General features: G+C 40.4%; 1 long non-coding RNA gene across 2 annotated transcripts in view; it reads right to left on the reverse strand.

Moving 5' to 3' along the window:
* Positions 1-973: 973 nt before the first annotated feature.
* The window catches only part of LOC138175291 (uncharacterized), a 168350-nt gene continuing 143997 nt past the window's right edge, over positions 974-25326 (reverse strand). Inside the window, exon 4 of one of the 2 annotated variants that reach the window (XR_011171964.1) lies at positions 974-3780. This is a non-coding gene — a long non-coding RNA (uncharacterized lncRNA). Of the gene's footprint in view, positions 3781-22272; positions 22387-25326 lie in introns of those variants that run through there. The other variant, XR_011171963.1, reaches the window with a different exon arrangement.

A 25326-nucleotide genomic window follows, 5' to 3' on the forward strand; every position in this document is an offset into this window, starting at 1 on the left:
GCAAAAGCCAAAATAATAGATTGTAGAGTGGAAGAACTTCAATTCAACTCATATTTATTGCTTGCTCTATATTATGTGTTGAAGATACAACTAGGTTAAAGAAAAACCAACCCTGAAATGTTCCTTACCTTCAGGGAGCATATGCTCTGCTGGACTGAACAGGACACCTATGTTCTTAGTCCCAACTTTATCTCTCATTAGCTGCAGAACCTTAGGCAAGGCATCTCATCTCTGAGTGTATTTCTTTTGTAAGATGATAGAATTGGATGAGATTACCTATAAGATCACTTCCAGCAATAAAATTGCACGATTGGATGTCATTTGAGCATATTCTCAGGGTTCAACCTATCTTCAGAAGTGTGGGTCCAGTCCAAAGAGGTATGCAGTTTTGTCCTTGGTTATCTCCAGGTCAGAAATAGCTGACTCTGAGCTTCAGTCTGCTATGTGAAGAGCTTCAGGGGATTCTCAGACCCCCTTTAATCTATGGTTGGTCCCTGAATATACCAAACCTCCTTAGACTGGAAATGACATTTTAGTTCAGAAAGTGGGGAACACAAGGAGGCATTCACACTGTGCCGCATCAATGTTACTATGGATCGAAAGGAATATGTGCCTTTTGTCATCACTCAGCTTGGAAAATTAGAGCTGAGGTCTTAAGTAGAGGTACTTAACTGTGTGACTCACTCTCTAATTCTTATGGAATCTCCATTACCTTCAGTCTTACCCCTAACTCTTGGAATCCTTGGTTTCATTCAAGATTCAGTTCAAAGCCACTATTTGTAGGAGGCCTTTCCAAGTCCCTCTTAATACTGGTACAGTCTTTTTGGAAGCTGCCTTGCATCTTACAGTAGATAGATAGATGGATAGATGGATGGATGGATGGATGGATGGATGGATGGATGGATGGATGGTGGATGGATGGATGGATAGATGGAGAGAGACAGACAGACAGAGACAGACAGACAGACAGATAGATAGATAGATAGATAGATAGATAGATAGATAGATAGATAATCTTTTATGTACCTACCTGCATAGATGTTATCTCTTCCATTAGAATGTAAGCTTCTTGAGGCCAGGGATTTTTACTTCATCTTTGTATCCTCAACACTTAGCATAGTAGCTTGTACATGACAGGCATTTAATAAATACATGTTGATTTATTGATCTTTTAATGTTTGTTGTCATAGTTATTATTAATTAAATTTCCAGTGAACATCAAATAAGTGAGAAGTGGCTGACTGCATAGTACATTTTAAGGGGACCACAAAGTACTACTAGTCCCCCAAATATCTCCTCTTCTACTTAACCTAAAGTCTCCTTCTTTACTTTAGTCATGCAATGAGCCTCTTCAGAGGGTACAAAGGTGAATGAGACCTGATTCCTCCCCTCACGGAGCTTCCTTTCAAGTCAGGGATGTTCACACAAGCTCGAGTATACAATAATAGCTAACATTTATATAGCACTATGTGCCCAGGCACCATCTTCAGCCTTTAACAATTATTGTCTCATTTGATCCTCATAACAATCCTGGGGAAAAAGTGCTATTATTATTCCAATTTTACAGATGAGGAAACTGAGGTAAACTGAACTGCCTAGAGTCACATAGCTAACAGATGTCTGAAGGTTCATTTGGACAGAGGTCTTCCTGACTTCAGGCCTCCAGTCATTTTCCCAGGCAACTGTCCTAACCACTTCCATCTAAATTCACTAAGGGCTGTAAAAGTTTCTCCTATGCCATATAAGACCTGAGTTGAAAACTAGATCATTTGCATTCATTCCCTAATGGAAATTAGCAACAGCCTGAGTTGCACAGGTTAAAGCAGGTTCCCCAAGCCTGGGCTTGGATTTTTCTTAGACTAAACAAAAGAGTAGGAAAGAATCCAACTCAAGTTGATTCCAAGTGCTTACTTGGAGCACTGAGGAAGAGGAGGCCTTGTGGCCCGTTTGCTCCCCTTCTTCTCTATCCAGGTGTTCTATAAAGAGGTGTTCAGGGAGGTCTAGGACCTCCAGTGTGAGGGCTTAGCAAGCCCTTTTGAGGGCTGCTCACACCCTTTTGGTGTCCACATTCACCCAACTCTCACCTGTAGCTCCATGCAGCTGTGGCATGTTCATTGGGCCACACCCAGGTAAAACCTGGGCAGATGAGCTAAAACCAGGTTGAGGATAAATGATGAGCCTCATATCCATTGGTAAGTTGGTAGGATATTTACCCCAAGCATGTGAAGACTTCCCCCAGCAAAATGGGCAGATGAGAACAATTTGCAGTTATGAAGGTTTCTGAAGCAGGTGCTATGGAACACTTAGAGCTTGGTCAGACATGGAAGATGCCAAGGTCAGTGGCATCCTGGGGCGTCGCCAGTTGTCCTGACCTTTGCCTTGCCACTGGACTTCAATGATGCCAAAAAAGAGAGTGAGGCTAAAGACTGTGCAACTCTACCTCACTTAAATCCGATTCATGGCAAGTCAAGATGTCACCCCATGATGTCATCAGTCCTCTTTGAAAATGAAGGACAAACAATAATAATAATAAAAAGCCCAGTGGCTAACCAGTGAAAAAATCTACATAAAGTCACTTGACTTATTTTGTACTAGATATGGCAAACAGGACAAGCTAGGGCTTTGAAAAATGCAGTAGACAAGCATAGAAGACATGATGTCACAGATCACATTTGCCAGTTTTCAAGTGTAGTTTTTGTAGCTCAGTAGTTGTAAACAAATCCTATAAAACTTCAAATACCCAAGCCCTATTCTATTCACAGTAGTGGACATATAGCCCTCTAAAAGGACCATTTAACAAAAAGAAACAAATAATGACATCTAGGAGGCTTTCCGTAAGTCTTCTGAATGAAATAGGCAAAAACCCAGCATCATGAGTCCCTTCAAGTGTCTTTGAGATCTTGCCTTCAGTCTCCTCGGTCTCACCTTGTTCTGCTAGTCCTTGGCACTTATTTTAAACAAGTCCTCTGAAATCTCAAATATCCAAGCCTTATTAGTTAGTTTTTTCTATGCACAGTACTAAATCCTTCACCATTTAATGGGCCTACTTAAAAATCAAATAGAGTCACCTTGGCAGGAACCAGTTTTCCAGGAACTTTCCAAAATAGGCAAATACCTGAAGTACCATGGCCCCTTTCAGGTGATCATTTTGCCCTTTCCCCACTGACCTCTCCCCATTCTGCTCATCCTCACTCCCCACCCCAAACTCAGCCTGCAGGAAACAAACTTCTTTGAATGAAGAGACTGTGTTCCCTGACAAATCCACAAAACTGGTTTTAAAGAGTTGCACTGTGCTTTGCAATGTTCACCAACCACCTTTGCAAGACTTCTGGAGAGGAGTCTTATCCTTGTTTTCCATTGCTTGCCAGTTGTAGGAATCTAGGTGACTGGGGCTATTACCATTCCTAACACTGCTCCTGGGGAGGGGGCACTATGGCGGAATAATCTGTCTTTGAGAATGAAAATATTGCTTCAGCGCTTCGAAAGGTCAATGATTTTGTCAGGAGAGAATGACTTGGCTATCTTTCCAATAGTACAGACAGCCACTCCCAACAGACAGTCTTTGTGAGTTGCTATAGCCAAAAAGCAAGATGACCTGGTACCCAGCTTTTTGGTGATGAGTCGATATGCTGGTGCTTAGATGACAGACGTGCAGTCCATTGCCAAGCCATTACGTGAAGCCTTCCCAGTCTGGGACGACCTGCCAGGACTTGTATTCTGCTGGCACAACCTTCCAGAGCCCGAGGTCACCTCCATTCTACGGTGGTTCTTTGGGGTAAGCTGTTGGTAGAAGAATGATGATGTTATCCTCTATTAAAGTCATAATAATACACAGAGCCTAAGAGTAATTTTCTTCCATTACACAGCTAGACAGCGTTTTATGGCAGGGCCCATCTGTTATAGAAATGAACAACTTGTCTCCAAATTCTTCAGTAGAAACAAATAAATACCACTTGATAAGGGTTATATAATAAGAGTTCCTATAAACATCCTTTAAGTAGGGATTGATTCTTTCATTATAATATGTGTGACCTCAGCTTCTAGCAAAGAGCCTAACACATAATGGGACTTAAATGCTTATTGATTGACTGATGGGAAAGTGGGTTATGGATTGGATTAATTGTGCAATGAGATCCCTTCCAATTCTAGAATTTTCTGAATATGAGATTCAGTAATGACATTCAATCATAGACATTTATTGAAAATGTTATCTTAGTGAATAAAACATTGGCCTCAGAGCCAAGAACACCTGGATTCAAGACCCAAATCTGACACATACTGACTGTGTGACCCTGGGCAAGTCACTTCACCTTTAATTACTCTAGATTACTATAAGTTCCAAAGAAGGTATTTGTAGAGGGAAGAGAGCAGCTAGGTGACACAGCACATGGAGTGCCATGCCTGAAGTCAGGAAAACTCATATTCCTGAGTTCCAATCTGTCCTCAGATACTGACTACCTATGTAACCCTGGGGAAAGTCTCTTCACCCTGTTTGCCTCAGTTTCCTCATCTGTAAAGTGAACTGAAGAGGAAATGGCAAACCACTCCAGGATCTCTGTCAAGAAAACCCCAAATGGAGTCACAGAAAGTCAGATATGACTGAACAGTAAATTACCACGAAAACAACAAATCCTATTTGGGAGTTTCTGATGCCACTGAAACTCCAGGTACATCCCAATAGGCAAGGCATCACACTAGGGTTATGGAGATAAATAAAATGGGATTTCAAACCAGAAGAAGGCAGTCTGGTTGTGGGATAGTGACTTGTAGTGGTTGTATGACCCTCAGAGAGTCCCCTAAGCAGATCTCTAAGACCTTCTCTAAATTGCAAAAGAAGGTGCCAACTCTTCTCATAGGAGAGTTCCCTATGTCAGTAAAATCCCAGGTCTAGTCCCTATGCCTACAGCTGTGCCTAAAGCACTATGATAAACACTAGGTGCTAGAAATGAATAACATAGCATTACTGCCCTCAGGAAGCTTATATTCTAGTCATGGGAATTTGACATGTACACAGACCACTATAACAGCAAATCAGGATGTGAATAATGGAAAGGAGAAGTCCAATCCATGGGCCATGGACCAAATCTTGATTCTGCCACTTAATACCTTTATGACTATGGGTGAATCATTTCATCTCTCTATCTGTAAAGTAAGATGGTTGGTCTGGGTGCCAGTAAGGCTCCTTATGGTTCTAAATCTATAATTCTATGACCTTACAGGCCTAAGGAATTAGAGAAGAGAGGGATCACTTCTAAATCACTTCTAAAAGGAAGTATAAAATCAGAGAAGATAGCATGAAAGAGGCAGTAGATCATCATGGCCTTGTAGAAGGAGAAAGATTTCTGTGGGTAGACAAACAAGTATAGGGAACCTGTTCCAGGCATGGAGGCATGTGTACAAATACAGAGAGACAAGAGAGGTCAATACTCAATGGAAGAGTGGCATGTAATCTAGTTTGAACAAGGAGAAATAAGGTCATACCATGAGGACACTATTACATGTACCTCTTACCCCACATGGGATTGTTATAAGCAGGATATACAGCTATACTCTATAATCTTTTCTCTGATTTAAGTCTGACTTTTCAGACTTCATCAGCATACCTCAGCTAACTTCTCACCCTTGAAATTCCCTCAGCATAAAAGATCTCAAATGGGAACATACCTCCTTCCCAGTAGCTCCTTTCTCCCATTGGCGAGTTCTTCCCATAACCTCCATTTAAAGGAAAGGCCTATATGTTTAATATGATTGTACATGTATAGCCTATATAAAGGATTGCTTGCCATTTGGGGGTGGGTGAAAGAGTGAGAGGAGGGAAAAAATTTGGAACTCAAAATCTTATAAAAGTGAATGATGAAAACTATCTTTACATGTAATTGGAAAAAAATACTGTTAATTGGGGGAGAAAAAGGAAGGGTCTAAGGTAGACCAACCATCCTTCATTCTTCTCCCTAGCTCTGCTTCTGATTCTCCATCATAAGGAAGGAAAAAAATAATGATTAAGCACATACTATATACCAGACACTGTGCTAAGAGCTTTATGATATTATCTCATGTAAGCTTTGAAACAACACTGGAAGCTAGGTCGTATTATTATTCCCATTTTTATAGTTGGTAAAACTGAGGCAGAGGTGATGTGATTTCTCCAGGGTCACTCAGCTGGTAAATGTCTGAGGCCAATTGGGAACACATGAGATTAAATGTCATCAGCTGAATTAGAGCCTGACTCCAGGCCCAGTACTCTATTGCCTGTGCTCCTTTCATTTAAGAAGAATAGCCACAGCAGCCTCCTTCTTTTCATGTGTTGTCTTCCTTCATTGGAATCTAAGTTCTCTGAGGATAGGGGTTGCATTTTTAAAAAATATATTTTTATTTATTTTGTCAAATATTTCCCAATTACATTTTTTAAAATTTTGAATTCCAGATTCTCTCCCTACTACCCCTTCCTCACCCATCCCTTGAAAAGGCAAGCAACATGAACTATCATTTGAAGTCATGCAAAACATATTTCCATATTAACCATGTTGCAAAAGAAAACACATGTGCACATTTGGGCACACACACACACACACACACACACACACACACGAAAAATAAGGTGAAAACAATATTCCTCCATCTGTATTCAATTCATCAGTCCTCTCCCTGGAGGTAGATAACACTTTTCATCATGAGTCCTTTGGAATTGTCTTGGATCACTATTTTGATCAGAGTAGCTAAGTCTTTCACAATTGATCGCCATTTCAATATTGTTATTACTGTGTACAAAACATTCCTGATTCTACGCACTTCAATTTTGATCAGTTCATATAAGATTTCCCAGGTTTTTCTGAAACCATCCTGATCATCATTTCCTATAACACAATAGTATTCTATCACAATCATATACCACAACTTATTCAGCAATTCTCCAACTGATGGGCATAAGGGTTGCTTTTTTTTTTTTGCTTATATTAGTATTCCCAACACTTAGCACAATACCTAGCATGTAGTAAGTGATTAATAAATATTTGTTGATGACTATACAAATGTGGAAATAAAGCATGGGTTCTTAACCTTTTCTGTGTTATGGACCCCTTTGGAAGCATCCAAAGTCCTTTGACCCCTTCTAAAGACAAGTTAAGTCAGCAAGTATTTACTAAGTACCTGTCATACATCCTGCTAAATGGAGGACATACAAAGAAAGGCAAAAAAAGTTCCTGCTTTCAAGGTGTCCATAGGCTAATGGGGAAGTCAACATTCAAACAATTATGTACAGATTATCTATTTATCTGTCTGTCTGTCTATCTATCTATTAAATTGGAGCTAATACTAGAGGAAAGGCATTAAGGAAGACCAGGAAATTTTTTACAAAATAAAAACATTTTCAGAATATTTTAAAATGCATAATTGTAGGAAATGTTAACTGAAAATAAGCATTTATTAGTGAGAATAAAGATGCCAATTTTCCCATCCAAGGTCACATACACCACCCCCCCTCAATATCTCTCCGTGGTGGGGTTAGCGTGCTCTAGGCTTAGTGCCCCAGAACAGAAGAATGAGCATAAGACATACAATCTGGAAATTTCCTCTAGAGTCCTGGCCCCAGCACTTGATGGCTGGATGACTATGGGCAAGTCACTGAATCACCTTGAGGTCCTGCTTTTCCGCTGGTAAGATGGGGACAAGGATACTTAGACTCCACAGGATTGCTGTGAGGAAATCGATTTGTAACTTTACATTAGTAAATGTATTAATGTGCATTACTACATTATGTGGAAGAAGCAGCATTTTAGCATGGCCTTGTAGAAGCAGAAAGATTTCAGTGGACAGACAGACAAGAGTGGGGAACCTGTTCCAGGCATGGAGGCATGTATACAAATACAGAGACAAAAGAAGCCAGTACTCAGGAAGAATGGCACGTAATCTAGTTTGGACAAAGAGGAATAGGGTCATTACATTACTGTGAGTTATTCCTGGTTGCTAGCAGCAACTCTGCTTTCCCATGAAAACAACTGGTCCCTTTTTTCTCAGAGGAGGGATTGACCAATTCCAGAAGGGGGTGGGTGGGGATAGACAAGGAAGGCTTCATAGATGAGGTAGCATTTAATACAGGCTTTGTAAGGTATCGTGTAGTCTTTGTGTACAGTATATAACATACTTCTTTGTCTCACCCACAATATCTTGTATATAAATGATAATCAACAAATATTTATTAGAGCAGTTTATTAGAAGCAGCTGGGAAGGAGTGATAGCATTGGAGTCAGAAGCACTCAAATTCAAATCTTACCTAAGACACTGTGACCCTGAGCAACTTCTCTGAGACTCAGTTTTCTCATCTGTAAAATGGGGATAATAATAGCACCTACCTTCCAGTGTCCCTGCGAGGATCAAATAAGACAGCCTACATAAAGTAATTTGTAAACCTTAAAGTGGTATTTAAACAAAAGCTATTATTATTCTTACTGATAGATTGGTCCTAGTATGTGAAAGAATTCTGTAGAGTATGACAAACCATCACTGGAATCACAGCAAGAACCATTAAACTTTGAGACATGAGGAAGAAGGACTGTTCCATCTTCTTTCTACTACATCCTTAACAGCTACTTGGTTACTCATCAGTCTGAATCGTTTAGGTTCATTCCTGCTGGGAATGGCTGTGAAAGGCAGCGTGGTGTAGAGACTAGAGAGTTGGCCTTGGGGACACCTGGTCCTGCCTCTGATACATACTGGCTATGTGACCCTGGGTAACTCATTACTTGCTACAGTCAGCTGTTTAAGTTTCTCTCAGTGTTAGAGACAAATCTCTAAGACTATGTATATAGTCATCCCTTCCATATCCTGGTGACTAGGGGCATGGCACCTGCCATATGGAAAATCTGCTTAAAATTCTTTGGCTCTCCCTTCGTGCCAGAGAAGGTCTGAATTATTACGGTATTAAAAGATAAAATATGTTGATATTGCACAATACTATACATAAATTTGGGGTATTTCTGCATTTCTTAACTTTTTTCTCTTTCATCTGCCAGCCTTTGCTTATCATCTGTGACTTCCACAAACTTCCCATTTAATTTCTTATACCAGCCCACGATATATCAAAACCACAATGGGGAAAGTCACGATATGGAAGGGATAACTGTATGTTGTGGAGAAGGTGCCAACATGCATGAGGTGGGGGCAACAGGGCCTCTCATCAGGGATTTCCCTGCACCAGTGTAATAACAGGTCTCGCTCCTGTCCCCTCTCCCCTTGCTGGAGGCATGAGGATGGTTCAGATCTACTTTTTACTTTCCTCCTGGACATTTAATTCCATGGAATTTGCCCCTTCCTTAGAGCCTCAGGGAATCATCTCCATCTCTCAGTAAGCTAGAACATTGACTCATTAAAATATGCGGTGGCTCTAGGCCAGGCAGGGCCCTTGTTTTCCTTCAGGTGCCACAGAATCACACATGCATGTAGCCGGCGCCAAACCCGGCTTGTGTTTTCCTGGTGGGACAAATGATGGCCTAATGAGCCTATCAGCTGATGGCTTTACAAAAGTCATAGTCACAGCTGGGTCAGAGGTAACTAACAAAGAATGTCAGAAGGAAATGGTTCACAACATGCTTTTGTGCTGTTCGATGTCTGTTGTGAGGGGAACAGAAAATTTCATGCTGGAAATAGATCACAAATAATAGAAAACAAGGCTATTAGGACCAAGAGTTTCGACATCAAAAGCTGGATATTAGAAAGCAACCATTCTGTCTCTCAAAGGAACCGGTGGCTAAAAAAGATAGCTCTCTCAACTAGTCACATTGGGAAACCTATCGCTTTTTCCCACTTCTGTCCTCATAGTGACAGGAAATGAGGAGGCAGCCAAAACAGGGGCCCATGTATGAAGACTGGTGAAAGTATCCGGGTGTGTTTAGTTCGGATAACAGATGGCAAGATCACAGATTTGGAACTAAAAAGGACTTATAGGTCATAGGAGCCTTGCCCCAAAGCTGGATTCACCTCAAAGGCCATCTAGTCTAACTCTCTCGTATTACAGATGGGAAAATTGATGACCAAGATTAAATGAACTGCCCAGGTTTTTAACTCAGACCCTCTCACTCTGAATTCAGCCCCATGAAGGCAGATGAGATATGTGAAGAGCAAACAGCTGGAAGCAAGTTTATCCTTGCTCTACCTGACCTCACGGGGTAGAAATAGGATTAGTTTAAGTTGCCAAGTTGCAGGTTTAGGCTTCATTCAAGGAAGAAGTTTCCTAATAATTAGAGTTGCTCAAAAGTACTTGAGAAGAAATCCATTCCCCACCCCCAAAAGTTTACAAGTAGAGGTTAGATGGTTCTTTTTTCAGGGTTGCAGTAGGCAGGTATCCTCTTCGAGCATAAGCTAAACCAATTAACCCTGTGGTCTCCTCCAGTTCTGAGATTTTGTGATTCTAGGTTGGCCCAGGGACAGAAATAGAAAAAGCACATGCCTGAGTGGACACATAGGCTGGGTCATGAGTCCTTAGCATTCTCTTTAACCATTTTCATGGTATCCTTTTTTTTTTTAAATTATAAGACAGTTTATTGAAATGTTATTCAAAAGCAGCAACCCAGTCATTTGATTATCTGTGAAGCTATAATATATTACTTTTTAAAGTATTAAAAATAATATGTGCTACCTAAAAAAGGGCTATCTAAACTGACCATGGAAGTTGAGGTTAAATCTGGTAAGCCACTTTAGACAGAAGTCAATTTCAAAATCCAAATTAAAAAAAAAATGTTCAGTTTTGAATACAGCAGGATGTCTTTTATCCACATACTATGCCAGCCTCCAGGGCATATAATCTCTCTATACAAGTAAAATTCTGGGGATGGCTAGGTGGTGTAGTGAATAGAGCACCAGCCCTGGAATCAGGAGGACCTGAGTTCAAATCTGGCCTCAGACACTTAACACTTACTAGCCATGTGACCTTGGGCAAGTCACTTAACCCCAATTGCCCTGCCTTCCCCCCTCCAAAAAAAGAAAAAAAAATCCCCAAACAAAAAAATAATAATTAAAATTAAAAATAAAAGATTCTCGTGCTTTTCTGTGACCAGAGAGCTTCACACAAGTTTCACTACTAGGGATTATGGCACAAATGCAGTGGGTCTGACATGAACAACAACAGCTGACAGAAATGTAAAAGATTCCACAAAAGTGAGGTTCTCAAAGGAGTAACAAATAAAAGATGCAGCTACATTGAAGATGATCAAGGTCAATCATTCCCCTTAAGCAATGGCTTCTAAAAACCGCCTTTCTTCTGAGGCCTGAGGGCCTGAAAAGGGTTTTTTAACCTGGGATCTATGGATAGATTTTAGAACTTGGATGTGAACTTGGTTAGGGGGAAAATGGGATCTTTATTCCAATACAATCAATTTCCTTTGTAATTATGTGTATTTTATTTTATGCATTTAAAAAATATTCTGAAAAGAATTCAAAGACTTGAACAGATAACCAAAAAGGTCCAAAACTCCCCCAAAAAGCTAAAAAACCCTGGCCCAGGAAGTCTGCAAGGCCTGCCTGTGTGGTAATGATTGTACTTAGGGAGCTATAAGCACCCAGTATACTTCCTCCTCCTTTATACCATGTTCCTTTTCCTCCCCTGGGCAGTCAGGTAGCTCAGCGGATAGAGAACTGAACTGGGAATCAGGAAAACTCATCTTCATGAGGTCAAATCTGGGCTCAGACACTAGTGTGTGATGTTGGACAAGTCACTTCACCCCATTTGCCTCAGTTTCCCCATCTGTAAAATGAGTTGGAGAAGGAAATAGCAAATCACTCCAGTATCTTTGCCAAGAAAACCCCAAATAGGGTCTCCAAGAGTCGGATATGACTGAAGTGACCCAACAAGAACAAATTCCTCCCTTATTCAATCAATAAAAATATAAAGTGCACTTAGCCTAAAACTTCTAAAGCCAAGTGTTAGCAAAAGAAGAATGAAGATTCTTTTAAGCAGCCAGCATGATAGGTGATTAAAAGTCTACAACAAGGCACTTAGAAACAGCCCCAGCAGACTGGGATCCGTGATTCAAAACTAACATTGATCTTTCTGTTCTAACAAGTAGTTTTACAAGCGACAAATCAACCATTAAATCTACTGATTAATGACATCTCATTGATTCCAGACATAAGCCCATTGCTGGTTTCCTTTAGTTGAGCAATAAACCTGGGAGATAAAGAGCTCGTTAACTGATAAAAGTGCTGACTCTGCCATCTGAATAAAACTGAAGCTCTTCCTCTCTTTCCCCCTTTTAATTACTGTTTCAATAATAACCTAGAAGACAGCCAAGCTCAGCAGTGTTCAGGCAGGCCCAGAAACACAAAGAAAGCTAAGAGAGGGAAGACCTTCTTCTGTCATGAACAACACCTCACAGCTCTGTGGATTCCATAACCTAGGTCACCATCTCTTCCTCACCACATAGTGAATGTGAATTAAAGTTCTCTGATTGAAGATTTTCTCAGACCTAAGTCTGAAGTCCCAGTGGGCATCACTGAAACAATGTCAATGGAAGGTCACCGACTCTTTGGACCACCAGGGGAGTCCTTGGGGCATTGCAGCAGGGACCGATGTTTATGGGCCTGTAACTATTCAGGCAAATTGAAGTGAGGCCTTCATGAATGAATTTGATTCATGTGTCCCACTAATCTGGGTAATTCGAGTCAAGGCCCTCATTTTTCCCCTTCAGGATCAGTCTGTTGTGGAAGTTTCTGTCCTCAGTTAACCACAGGATTACTTTAAGTGCCTGCCTCACTTGTAGATTCAACCTCAATGTTCCTAAGATGGGGAGCTAGGGGTCGGGGTAAGGTAGGTGGTGGGTAAAGGGGGGCAGTAGGAGTAAATGAGTACATAATGTTAGATATATACAAAGTGTCCCAAAAGTCTTAGTGCAGCTTTTAAGTTTTGAGCTTGAATGTCTAGTGAGGCTTAAATAGCACTAAGACTTTGGGGACTATGTAAAATGTGGTGTTGTTCTGTTGTTTCAGTCGTGTCCGATTCTTCACCCCAGTTGGATGAGGAAACTAAGGCAAACAGGGTTAAGTGATTTGCCCAGTGTCATACAGCTAGTAAAGGTCTGAGACCAAATTTGAACTTAGGTCTTCCTGATTCCAGGCCTAGCACTCTATCCACTTGCCACTCATATTATTTATATGTGTGCATGTATATACGTGCACACATATGTGTATATTTGCATATGTACATAAATATAAATGTGTGTATGTATGTATATTATGTGGGAAGTTAGGTGGTACAGCGACTAGAGCACTAGCCTGGAGTCAGGGGACCTCATCTTTGTGAGTTCAAATCTGGCCTTAGACACTTACTAGCTATGTAACCCTAGATAACACTTAATCCTGTTTGCCTCAGTTTCCTCATCTGTAAAATGAGCCAGAGAAGGAAATGCAAACCCCTCCAGTATCTTTGCCAAGAAAACCTCAAATGGGGTCATAAAGAGGTGGACACGACTGGACAAAATATATTTATATATTAGTGTATGTATGTATATGTTTATATAGTGTCATGTTATATGTATATAGTGTGCTCTCTCTCTCTCTCCCTAACATCCAAGTTTCAAAGCCCATTTGTACAGGACTCTTTCCTCATTGGTGGATATCAATGAGATCAATGCCATGTCAGCATGAGGGGAAGGGCAGAGCTGTGACAATAGGAGAGAAGAGAGCTTTAGCCCCTTCACTAGAGACAGCATGGAAGGAGGGCCCCAGATTTTCCTGACTTGGAAGCTGGCTCCTCCTCAGTCATGCCACACTCCCTTTCCTTGGGAGGTATAAGGTCTATAGGAAATTAAGGCAAAAATGTGTTTGGGCCTTTAGGAAAAGGATTTTGGGGGGGACCTAAAAGAGGCAGCCTTTACTGATTGCTGCACCATATAAAATGCCAAATGTAGAAAGGTTCACAGCTTCTCTACCAGAATGTTCACTAGAAACAATGTCCAAAATGCTGGGAGCTCTTGGGGCCCTGAGGTGTCTCTTTACTCTCCCTCCCCAGCCCTTGTTTAGGATGAGTTGCTAAGTGTTGTCCATTCTGCCTCCATGTGTCCCCCGCCCCTATGTCTTCTATCTGTCCTTTTCTCTCTGCTCCCACAGTCTCCACACTCATTTAGATCCTCAGCACCTCTTGACCAGATTATCATCAGGCTCCTCATTGATCACCCTAGTATATGCTTCTCCTTTTCCCAATTCATCCTCTGCAAAGCTGCCAAATAATGTGACTAATATATAAATCTGATTCTATCACTCCTCAAAAAACTCCAGTGGCTCCCTATTAACTGTAAAATGTATACTCCATTGCAAAGGAAAGAAAGTTCCTGTTACCAAAGTCCTTGGCACAATCCATCACATTTCTAGAGACTTTGGAATGATTAAAATAATCAATCCTTCACAAAAGTATTTTGAAGTAAAATGCAGGTCAGCTTCATTATTCTACTTTAAAGTAAATTCCTGTCAGTTCTACTCTTGACTGAGAAGTTACTGTTTTTGTTTCTAGATCCTAAATCTAGAAATTAATTCTGTTTGAACCAAGAATGCCTGTGGGTACCATATTGATTTAGAAAACCACTAATTGACATTAGCAGTGTTATACTGTATTTTTGTTTATTTTGTTAAGCATTTTTCAACTACATTTTAATTTGGTTCTGACTATACTAGGAAATTTTGTGGGACATATGTGGCCCACAGGCCTAAAGTTTGCTGCCTCTGGACTATGCCAAGAAATATTCAGTAGCATATCTGAGAGTAAGGTAGTTACAGTTTTGAAGAAAACATATATGTGCATGTGTACATGTGTTTGTGTATACGTACATATATATAAGTATATGTGTGGATGCTATGTTCATATGGGTATATATATATATGTGTGTATATGTGTATATATATATTTATATATCCATACACATATGTAATTGTTATTCAGCCATTTCAATTATGTTCAACACTTTGTGACCCCATTTGGAGTTTTCTTTACAAAGATACTGGAGTGGTTTTCCATTTCCTTCTCCAGCTCATTTTGTAGATTGGGAAACTGAGGCAAACAGGGTGAAATGACTTGTCCAGGGTCACACAGCTAGTGTCTGAGGCCAGATTTTTACTTAGGAAGATGAGACTTAAAATTCTCATTACTATTACATTTGGCACCAAGAGCTTTCATGTCCCTTATATAGAAAAAATACATTAACAATACATTTTTACATAGATTAATGGGAGTTTAAGGGTAACTGATGTCACCAGAACTTTACAATAATATAACAGGGATAACAGAAAATAAGCACATAAAACAATACCTTAGGGTAGGAATTGAGCACAAGGACCCCATCATTTCCCCCTCGAATTAATGAGGCTCAAAATTTGGGGGTAAGGGGCAAAGGTCCCTTCTTCCATATCTACTTCCTGTTGAAATTGGACATAGAGTTGTCCCTACCCCAAGAGGTCCCATTAGAAATGAAAAACTCAAGGAATTTTTATGCTAGTGGACAAGTCTGGATGGCTCAATGTGGCCTGGAACATTTCTGAGTGATCTACTCTATCCCTCCAAATTGATTATTGCAAACATCTAGAAAGAAGAAGGAGGAGGAGGAAGAGGAGGAGGAGGAGGAGGAGGAAGGGGAAGAAGAAGAGGAAGAAGAAGAAGAAGGATGAGGAGAAGGAAGGAAGAGAGAGAGAGAGGGAGAGAGAGAGAGAGGGAGGGAGGGAGAGAGGAGGGACGGGAGGAAGAAAGGAGGGAAGGAGGGAAGGAAGGAAGGAAGGAAGGAAGGAAGGAAGGAAGGAAGGAAGGAAACAGGGTGTATGAAATCCTATTCTTTTTTTTTGTTTTGTTTTTGTTTGTTTTACTTTTTCCTCTCTGAAGTCCACTGGTTTGTTGTCATTTGGCCTTGGTTGCCTTAGCCACTGAGTATTTTCAGGAATTGATCCCACCCAGAAATCTTGTTCTATTTTTTCTAGAATCATCCTGAAGCTGGCTACAGAGTTTTAGGGAATGTTAAAAAAAAAAAAGCCCAGGGCTTTTAAGAGTAGGGTAGGGCAAGGCCTAGAAGTTATCACAATTTGGACATGTGCACTTAATTGAGCTCGAGAAAATTTGTATTAAAACCACAGACAGGCACAAAACAACTATGGACATCTCCACAACTCAAAGTAGTCTCCTAATATTGGACTGAAGAAATAAATGGGGTAGGTTTTAGGCATGGGGATGGAGCCATTGACCCAAGGCTCTTAAACACTTTGACCACAACTGATTTTTAAGATTAAATATTTCAAAGGAGGTTGTACGCTGTGGTCCAGTTTCCAAATGGAGCAACAGAGGAATAGGGAATTGAAAAGACTTGCCCAATAACCTACAATACTCCAGCATTAGAGCTGAGACTAAAATCATTAGATTTCCAAGCACCATGCTTAACTAAAACTCTGAAACACAGGTCTATAGGTCCCAGGGGCCTTTAGGCAGGACTCATATTGTGGACAATCTATTATTCACAGCTTTGTTTTCATTTATAACTATTCCCATTGAGAAGCTCTGCTTTAATCCCATTTGAACCACACAAAAAAATGAATGGAATTCTATGTACATATGATCTTATATATACAGTGTCCCCAAAGTCTTAGTTTGGTTTTAGGCTTTAATAGCTTAAGCATGCATTGACTCTGGAAACAATCAGTATGTGTGAAATTAGGAGACATTTAAGAGACAGAGGAGAGTGAGACAGAGAGAGAAAACACAAACAAAATGAAGAGAGAGAAAGAGTGAGAGGGAGGAAAGGGACACAGAGAGAAAGAGAGAAAAAGAAAAAGAGAGAGATGAAAGGGACAGTGAAAAAGAGGAAGGCAGGGAAAGAGAGTATGTATTTATATGTATATATGAACACAAATATATCATGTTTATAGGTAGGTTTTTTTGGCCCAAACCTGTGACATTATTTTTATGTGGAACTTTCAATAAGTAAACTCCCTCCACCAGAGCAGATAAGAAAAGCAATTATTTTGCAAAGTAATCTTGAAGAGTTGCCTGGGGCAATGGGATGTCAAGTAACTTGTTCAAAGCAAAATGGCCAGTTTGTCCAGGAGGCAAGACTTGAACCCAGGTCTTCCTGACTTCAAGGCCAGCTTTCTAATCACTATACTTAACATACCACCACTACCCTTAACATTCACATATTTGAAAAGTTTTTAAGAATCAGTAATTTCATTAGTGGTTACTCCCTACATTGAGACAAATTGTAACTTCCCTACAAGTTAGATGATCTTTGAGAATTTCTGTGGTTAACCAATTGAGTCTGGTGATCTGCATCTTTCAACTTAGCCAAGCTTGCCCTCAGAAAACAGATAAACAGTTCATGACCAGGGCCATCTTTGAAGCCTTTCTAACTTGGTAAGATCTTGCCAGAACTTAGACTTCAATGGCATAACCTTTAAGAACTCAAGGGTATTGGAATATACTTACACACACACACACACACACACACATGCCTGTATATGTGCATATATGCATTCCAATACATCTAAAACAACTGTATATATATGCATATATATTAAGTTTTTATAGATACATGCACATATGTAAATATGCATAGAGTAGTGCATACAGGATGCTTTCAGAATCCACTAGACCCAGGTTCTAGCCTTTCCTTTGAAATGTGTTAGCTAAGGAATTTTAACAATTAGAGCATTCTTCATAATTAGGTCTGTTCAAAAGTACAGTGAGTTGCCTTCAGAAGTGATGTGTCTCCCTCCTTAGAGGTCTTTAGAAACTAGATGACCACTTGTTGAGTATGTTATAGTGGGAATTCCTTAACAAATATAGTCTTATTTTATCCTCACAATAATCTTGGTATGTAGTTGCTATTATTATGCCTATGTTTTAAAAAAAAAGGAAGCTGAGACAGAGGGATCTCCACTAAGGAGGAAAGTTCCATTTAAATGGACTTTGAGGCATAGGAGTACTAAGGCTAGATGACCTCCCAATTCTGAAATCTTTCATTATATGAGTGACCCCTCAGCAAGGCACTCTCTTGTTGTCTCAGGAACCCCACTAAGTCATGGCACAATTACATTGTACATGTCACAGATCTGCCTTGGTAGAAAGTTTCCTCCCTACAGGAGCCCCTTATAACAACTAAATAACAGGCCCAGATACCACCCCAAAATGGGTGCTCAAAGAAGATCAAAATGACATCATTATGTTGGGGTCAAAGTACAGTGTGTCTGATGACTAATCAGACCAATATGAGATCAGAAGACTCTACCACATATTGGGTACAAATAGTCTGTATGAACATTTAGGGTAGAGATGGCTCTGAATTTGTACATCTCACATTTCTTTTGAGCTACTGAAAATCTGCTTTACTCATAGAGTACAGTGCCTTCTTTGATGCGGGCACACCATGCTGGGTGGTCCTGTGCCAGTGTTTCCCATGTCTCACAATTGATTCTGAAGTTTTTCAGAGACCTTGAGATTGTCCTTACAAATACTACATATAACCAGAACTACAACAAGACTGTAGATACATGCATATAACTGTATATGTGTGGATCTATGTATATAAATGTATATTTGTGGGAAGACAGAGAGAGAGAGAGAGAGAGAGAGAGAGAGAGAGAGAGAGAGAGAGAGAGAGAGAAAGAGAGAGAGAGATATACTGTGGATCTGTTGTCTAGTTACTTGCCATTCCAAGTTGGCTACAAGCTGATAGGTAAAGTTAAAGTAATTATCATAGACAGTTGCAAAGATAAACAAAACTATTCAGGGCTTGCCAGCCTGAAACTATCTCCAGGAAGCCCCAAGGGAGTGTCTTGCTCTTCAACCCCTATTAAATTGGGTGCAACCCCTGAAGCCTGGTGATGGAATATTACACTGCTTCCTTCCCTCTTTGTACACTGTGGCAACAGCACCGCTATTACGGTGTACTAACACTCATTTCTGTATTCAATAGTCAGTGAATACTAGAAAATTTCTTCTGTGTATAGAATGCCATGCTAATCCCTGTGGTAAATCCCAAGACAAATAAGATATTTCCTACCCTCAAGAATCTTACAATTAAGACTTTAGAAGATCAAAAGCTAGATATGGCCTCAGACACCAATATTCTATGGATTTGGGGTTTGTTTGTTTTTTTTGGAGGGGGGAAGGCAAGGCAATTGGAGTTAAGTGACTTGCCCAAGTCACACAGCTAGTAAGTGTTAAGTGTCTGAGGTCAGATTTGAATGCAGGTCCTCCTGACTCCAGGGCCAGTGCCCTATTCACTGTGCCACCTAGCCACCCCTGTTATATGTGTTTTAGATACGAAAAGGAAACCCAGAGAAGTTAAGTGACTTGCCCAATAAAACAAATGAAGCCACTAAGTGATACAGTGAATAGAGCCCTGAACTTTGAGTAAGGAAGACCTAAATTCAAATCTGGTCTTAGACACTTACTAGCCTCAAGTCATTTGTAACCTATACCTCCAAGTCCTTTGGAATGAAACTTTTCTCTTTAGTTGATATCTCTCTGTCTCATCTTCCTGAGTTCATATCTGGCCCCAGATACTTATTAGCTGTGTGACCCTGGGTAAGTCACTTAACCTTGTTTGCCTCAGTTTCCTCATTTGTAAAATAAGGAGGCAAACCACTCCAGTATCTCTGCAAAGAAAACCCTAAATGAAGTGACTAAGACTCTGACAGGACTGAAACGACTGAATAAGAACGTGTCAGGTGCTGTGCTAAGTGCTGGGGATTCAAAGAAAGGAGAAAGACAAGGTAGCAAGTGGAAAACTTGGATAAAATACTTAGCGGTAGAGACTATTTTGACTTAGTATCCCCAGAACCTAGCACAGTGTCAGGCATAATAAATGCTTGGATGAATGAATGAATGAATGAACGAGGAAGAAAGAACAGTAAGGAATGGAAATTCAAAGATTAGGCAAGAAGCCTCAACTTTACATCTATAACATAAAAAACTTAGACTACATAACCTCTGAGGTTCCTGCTAGCTTGAGATCAATGATTCTGTGAATCACCAATTTCAGTGTTTGACTGGACAGCTCAGATCAAAGGCATTTTTTTTCAATCCCCTGCATCTTATTCATCTCTTAAAAAAAATCAAACACACCCACTTCAGCTTATCATTTCTCATCTGGAAAACATATGGACAAGAAGACATGCAAAGGCAAAATCTTCCATTTACTGACTATGCTGGAATAGACTATCAATTTGTTCTGAAGCAATACAAGCAATTTCCAGAGACATGCCATAAACCTCTTGCAAAAGTGGAATCAGCTCTCTGTGATCAGGTTACCACCACCATGACACTCAATCAAGAGCAGGGGCGTAGAAAGGAGCAAAATATGACCTGAGTGAGTCAACTTGCAGAAATTTCACTGTCTGAAAATCTTCCTCATCTCTCATCCACATTCCCGTACACGGAGGCTTAAGCTTATTTACTCGTAATCATCTCAGCACTAAGGAAAAGAAATAATTATATTAGGACAAAAGGTCCTTCCTATGCTGGAAATGTAGGATTATATCATCCCTCAGCCCTCTCTCTCCATGAAGAATAATACTAATTCCTTTAACCTTCTCTTAGAAGATTTACTTTCCACTATGACAAAATATTCCTTTTTGGTCTTGCCCTGATTCCCACCTCCAGTTTTCCTCATCCCATATTGCTTGAAAGTCCCAGAAGAGGACCTGGTACTCCAAGAAAAAGCTGACCAGAACCATCCATGAAAAGAGGAGAGCCCGTCACATTCTCCCTACTGTATGTCAATTTACACATCATGCTATTATTACATTTTCTTTCCTTTCTTTTTTTTTAAGAGGCAATCAGGGTTAAGTGACTTGCCCAGGGTCACACAGCTAGTAAGTATCTGAGGCTAGATTTGAACTTGAATCCTCCTTACTCTAGGGCCAATGCTCTATTTACTACACCACCAACTGCTATCCTCCCTCCGACCCAGCTCCCTTTTTTTTACATCTTATTTTCAATCACAGTTAACTCATAAGAGGCTTGTCTGCTCTGAACCCTACACTAGTCATTTATTCAGCCATCATCACCTTCCGATTCCTCATCCACAATGTCCCTCATCTCCCTACCCCCACCTCCATCCCTGTCCTTTCCATTGCTTTGCTACCTCCCTAGCCCAAACTCTTTTTGCCTCATGTCTAGATTATTGCAACGGTCTCACAGATGAGCCTTTCCATCCAGATTCTTTATATGCCCCACAATCCTCCAGATGGCTCCTAGAATCAGCTTCCTCAAGCATCATGTCCAATTCCTGCTCATGACAGAGGGACCAATGATTCTCTATTGCCTAATAAACCAAATCCAAGCTCCAGAGGCTAGGGTCTATACCTACCCCACCTCCTTTTCCCTTTCCTCATACCCAATCACCCATTCTCTCTTCCTTTCTAAATTCACTTCCTCTTCGTCCCCAACATGGGCCCCTGACTTCCCTATCTCTGACACTAGCCAGTATTTGCCCAGTCACTCAGGCTCAATGCTTCAGTCATTTGTTCTATTTCCTCTCCCTCTTCTCCCATATCCAACCTGTCACCAAATCCCGCTGAAGTCTATTGTCACAAGATTTTTCAGTCACCTTCTCCTTTCTAATATGACTGCTGCCACCTTACTCCAAGTTAACATTAATTCTCTGCTAGACCAAGTTAAAATTTCTTAACTCTCTTTCCCACCTAGACCCTTCCCCTTGCAAACCACCCTAGACAAGGCTCTTAGATTAATTTTCTGAATACATCGATCTGGTCATGTCACATCATTGCTGAAAAGTGGCTCTCCATTATCTACTAAAGGAAGTTCACACTTGGCCTTGCCCTCAAATCACTCTGTCATTGCAGTGTATGTCTTATACTCTGGTCAAACTGGACTATTCATCATCTCCCCAAAATATTTCATGCTTCCTTCCTTTTACTCACATCATTACCACACATGAAATGTCTTTTCTCTGCCCCCCATCTCTGCCAATTGTAATCCTGCTTAGCCTTCAAAGCCAAGTTCAAATATTCCCTCCTCAATGAAGTCTTCTCCAACCTACAACAAGTTAACAAGCATGTATTAAGTGCTTGCTTCATGCCAGGCACTGTGTTGGGAATTTATTATTGGGAATGCAAATACAAGCAGAAACAAAAATAGTTCCTGCCCTCAAGGAGCTTACATTCTAATGGGGGGGGGGAAGAGGGGAAATAACATAAAATAAAGATGAAATAAGGTGGAAGTATACATGTAGGGGACATGATAGAAGTCCAGAGAGTTTAAGTACAGTCTGGGGTGGAATGAAGACATACCTGGCTTAGGCATCTTCTTTAGTATTAGTTCAGTGAGGAACCAGCCAATCAGAGGACGAGGCCACAGGGTGGAAAGTACTTCTAGTGTGAGAATTTCAGGGGTGAAATGAACTCCTAGAGTAAAGTGATTTTTGAAACATGTATGGCAGAACTGAATGGAGCCTAAAACTGAAAGTGGATTCTCCATTACCCAATTTCATATAAATGTGTATTCCTCTTAAACACTTACATTTACCACGGATATGTCTTCCCAATCTGTCCCCTTAAGGAAAAGGATCACATGTTATTTATGTTCAAATCTTCCTCAGTTCCCACTAACACCAGTATTTTAAGCTCTGGCTCAAAACAAATCAACTCCAAAAATTTTGTTTATGCTTTTGAGGACCCAACGATCACATTGAATTTCTTCTTTTTAAATTTAGTCCATTGACCTAGCTGGAAGTGACCTTGAGGGTGCTCTAGTTATGCCTTCATTTTACAGATGAGGAAATCAAGGATTTCAGAGGAAAGAGATTTGTCTAGGTTCATGGAGCAAAACGTGTGTTCAAACCCAGGATGTCTGGCTCCAGATCTTTCCCCTAAGAGAATCTGTGTAATTTCAGTCCATTCCAATCATTCTTAGATGTCAATACTCACCACTCTTATATATACAGTTTATACTTTAAATCAGCAAGTATTTCTTTTGAGCATCTCTCATGCCCTTCAATTCGTGTGTATGTGTCTGTGTATGTCTGTGTGTGTGTGTATGCACGTGTGTGTACATACAGGCAAGCATGCACCATGGGTAATCATTCTCTAGTTCAGGGACTCAACTTTTTATCTTATGGACAGCTTTGGAAATCTGGTGAAATTTAAGAATTCCTTCTCAGAATGAAGTTTTTCTTTGTAATTCAGAATTAAAGGAAATGCTAAATTTTGGTTAGAGACTAATGAAAATAAAATTGCATTTTTTTTCCCATCCAAGTTCATGTTTTGGTAAAGAGTGGGATGGTAGTGTGAAGCACTTTCCATGTAATTCAGTTCAGCTATGTGTGATATCATGGAGAGAGTGCTACAAAACTAAGGTTCAAATCCCTCCTCAGACACTTACTAGCTGTATTAATTACCTTGGGCATGTCTTCTAAGCTTCAGTTTCCTTCTTTGAAAAGTGGGGATAATAATGGTCCCTACTTATGAGATTGTGAAAATTAAATGAGATAGCACATTAAAGTGCCCCCTAAAATCAATCCACACAACCTTTGGGAGCCCATGGATCAATGGGTGGAAAATCTCTTCTATACCTCTTTATATTGATACTGCTTTCATCTTTTCAATTGTGTCCAACTCTCTACGACCTCAATTGGAGTTTTCTTGGCAAAGATGATAGAGTGGTTTACCATTTCCTTCTCTAGTTCATTTTACAGATGAGGAAACTGAGGCAAACAGAGTTAAGCAACTTACCCAGGGTCACACAGCTAGTAAATGTCTAGGGCTGGACTTGAACTCACAAATTAGTCTTCCTAACTTCAGGCCCATTTCTCTATTCACTGTGCCACCTTGTTATCCTTGCAGGAAGCGGAATTGTTCATGTCTTCTGTAGTTTCAGTTGTGTCCGATTCTTTGTGACCCCGTTCCTTGCAAAGATACTAGAGTGGTTTGTCATTTCTTTCTACAGCTCATTTTACAGATGAGGAAACGGTGGCAAACAGGGTAAAATTACTTGCCTACATTCACATAGCTAATAAGTATCTGAGGTCAAATTTGAACTCAGGTCTTCTTAGATTCAGGACCAGCTTTCTATCCACTGAACCACATAATTGCTCTCTTTATGCAAGTAGATTATGGTTTCCAAAAAATCTGAACTCATCAGGAAGGATCATGTTTTCTACAACCTAGTTGGATTATAGGTTTTATTTCCCACTCTTTCCCTTGCCTCTCATTGAAATGCTTCTCGTTAAAGTCTTCCAATGAGATCCTTTATCAATTATAGTAATAATAATAATTTATATAAACATTTATATAGCATCTTAGGCAGCTAGGTGGTGCTGTGGACAGAGCACTGGCCCTAGAGTCAGGATGACCTGAGTTCAAATCCAGCCTCAGACATTTACTAGCTGTGTGACCCCGGACAAGCCCCTTTACCTTGTTTGCTTCAGTTTCCTTATGTGTAAAATGATCTGGACAAGAAAATTGAGAAACACTCCATTATCTTTGCCAAGAAAACCCCAAATGGGATCATGGAGAGTCAGAGAAGACTGAAATGACCTATCAACAACGATAACATTTTAAAGAGTGTACAGCGCTTTAATGTGCTATCTCATTTAATTTTCACAATCTTACTAATAGGGACCCATTACTATCCTGATTGTTTTAAATTTTTTATTAAATTATTTTAAACCTAAATACTAAAACTTAAATCATACAAATCTCCCTTTTTCCAAGAGGTAAACTGAAGCTTCGAATATGTGCCCCAGATAATACAACTGTGAGTGTCTGAGGAGGGATCTGAACCCTGGTCTTATAGCACTCAACCCATGATGCCACGCATAAATGAATCATGTGGGAAATTCCTCATTCTCAGGTCCCCCTATTCACCAGAAATCAAAGCAGAAGCATGTTGAAAATGAGTCACGGAGGGAACATGACTCGGTATCTATTCAGTGAGCCGTCATCAATCAAAGTCTATCTGTTCAGTGTGGTGCAGCGGAAAGAGCACCAGACCCAGAGTCAGACGAAGGCCCAGCCGGGGCGTCTGCTCCTCGTGTGACGGCGGGCGAGTCCTCACTGTTCTGGGCCTTCACTGTTTTGGCTATAAGATGAGCATAGCGCAATTATCCGGCCTCTTACACAGCACTGTCAGGTGGACAGCAATTGTCAATCCTAAAACAATTCAGGAACAGAAGCTGCACTTCTCCTGCTCCTTCTCCTTTTCCTTTTCTTTATCCTCCTCTCTAAAGGAAGATACATTTTGACGGCCAGAAGTTGTCCACTTAACTTGGGGTTTACTGGCTAGATTCCTTCCTTCCTCCCTTCCTTCCTTCCTTCCTTCCTTCCTTCCTTCCTTCCTTCCTTCCT

The sequence above is a fragment of the Petaurus breviceps genome, unplaced genomic scaffold (genome assembly GCF_028583685.1).
Source record: "Petaurus breviceps papuanus isolate PSGF00001 unplaced genomic scaffold, PetGlider_PUasm1.0 77, whole genome shotgun sequence".
Classification (NCBI taxonomy): domain Eukaryota; kingdom Metazoa; phylum Chordata; class Mammalia; order Diprotodontia; family Petauridae; genus Petaurus; species Petaurus breviceps.